Here is a 2,255-nt window from a genome sequence, read left to right as displayed (position 1 = left end):
GGAATAGGGTAAAACCAAATGTATGCAGTAAAGTAACCCAATGAAGAGGTGATATACAATACAAATGAAATTATCAAAGTAATAGAAGACTTCTATTGCGACTTATACCACTCAAATAATCAACCACGTACGGAAACAAGCATAGCAAGTGGAGACGTTCCAAAGAAATGAAATATAAAGGGCACTAAGGGTGCCAGTAAAACTAGCCGATCTTTTTAACAATTGTCTAAGTGTCGGTAAAACTCCGAAATCCTGGAAAAACGCAATAATAATTTCAATACTCAAAAAGGGGGACACAAAAGACAAAGAAATACCGACCTATAAGACTCCTTTCAGTAATCTATAAACTGTTCCCTAAAACCATTACAGCCCGCATCACCGATACATTGGATTCAAAACAACACAGGGAACAGGCAGGCTTATGCATCGGTTTTCAACTACAGACCATATTCACACATTACCACCAATGCGAAAGAAAACAAACGATTATAGGATGCCCATGTGCATGGCATTCATAATTACGAAAAGGCATTCGACATAAGACCGGAATGATAGCAGCAGTACTAGATGCAATTCGTAAACAAGGAGTAGAGGAAATATATTGCAGAGTATTAGAGGCTATATATAGAGATGGTATAGCGACATCAAAATGCATGCAGAAATCAATAAAATACCAATAAAAAGGGGTGTTAGGCAGGGCGACACCATCTCACCGAAGATGGTTACAGCTTGCTTGAAGTTAGATTGGAAGGAGAATGGGATTAAACTAGCAAATGAACACTTAAGCAATTTAAGATTTGCAGATGACATTGTTCAGTCAGCAAATGAAATACAGCAATTACTAAACGATTTGAATAGGGAAAGTCTGAAGATTGGCCTTAAAATGAAGATAAAAAAAGACTAAATCCATGTTCAATAGTCGAACCCCAGTTGAGCAAAGGGCGAGGTACTAGAAGCAGTAAACGAGTATGTATACCTAGGGCAACTCATCCAGACGAATACATCCTGCGAAGCCGAGATAAAACGGAGAATCAGGCTAGGTTGGAGTGCCTTCGGTACATATAATAATATATAACGAGATCGTCTGCCACTATGTCTAAAGAGAAAGGTTTTTGACTAATGTGTCCTCCCCGTCATAACATATGGGTGAGACTCATGGACTACCACTAAAGTACTTGAGTGGAAATTAGTAAATGCTCAAAGACAAATGGAAAAACGTATGCTAGGAGTTAGCTTAAGAGACAGGAAAAGAGCTACATGGATCAGGCAACAAACAAAAGTATAGGATATATTTAAAAGCATTAAGAAGAAAAAGTGACGGTGGGCAGGACATATATTTCGGAGACAGGACAAGAGGTGGGCAAAGAAAACAACAGAATGGGAAATACACGACACAAAGAAACCAAGGGCAAGACCATTGAGAAGATGGCGGGATGAAATAGCGAATTTCGCAGAAGTAAACTGGAATCAGAGGACATAAGACCGGAATGACTGGAAAAGATTGAGAGAGACCTACGTCCTGCATGATACAGGTTGACGATAATGATGATGAGATATATACATACATACATATATATGTATATATATATATATATATATATATATATATATATATATATATGTGTGTGTGTGTGTGTGTGTGTGTGTGTGTGTGTGTGTGTGTGTGTGTGTGTGTACATATATGCATATCTAAATATCTATCTATCTATCTATCTATCTATCTATCTATATATATATATATATATATATATATATGCATGTATGTATGTATGTATGTATGTATATGTATACATAAATATAATCGTTTTACTCCCAAAAATCTTGTTTAAGAATAAGATCTGTATGAGAAGGAATTATAGGAGTTAACCTATATTTGTCAAACAGCTAAATTTTCACTATTGAATTTTTGTTATTTAGGGTTCTATAACATTTTTCTTCATACTTTTCTGTCCGGTACAAGTAAACTATCACTACTGATATATATATTGTGTGTGTGTGTGTGTGTGTGTGTGTGTGTGTGTGTGTACATATATGCATATCTAAATATCTATCTATCTATCTATCTATCCTATATATATATATATATATATACATGTATGTATGTATGTATGTATATGTATACATAAATATAATCGTTTTAACTCCCCAAAATCTTGATCTGTATGAATTATAGGAGTTTAACCTATTGTCAAACAGCTAAATTTTCACTATGAAGGTTCTATAACATTTTTCTTCATACTTTTCTGTCCGGTACA

The sequence above is a fragment of the Penaeus japonicus genome, unplaced genomic scaffold (genome assembly GCF_977035675.1).
Source record: "Penaeus japonicus unplaced genomic scaffold, GWHDUDI00000001_assembly GWHDUDI00000035, whole genome shotgun sequence".
Taxonomy (NCBI): domain Eukaryota; kingdom Metazoa; phylum Arthropoda; class Malacostraca; order Decapoda; family Penaeidae; genus Penaeus; species Penaeus japonicus.
This window is presented reverse-complemented; position numbering follows the sequence as displayed.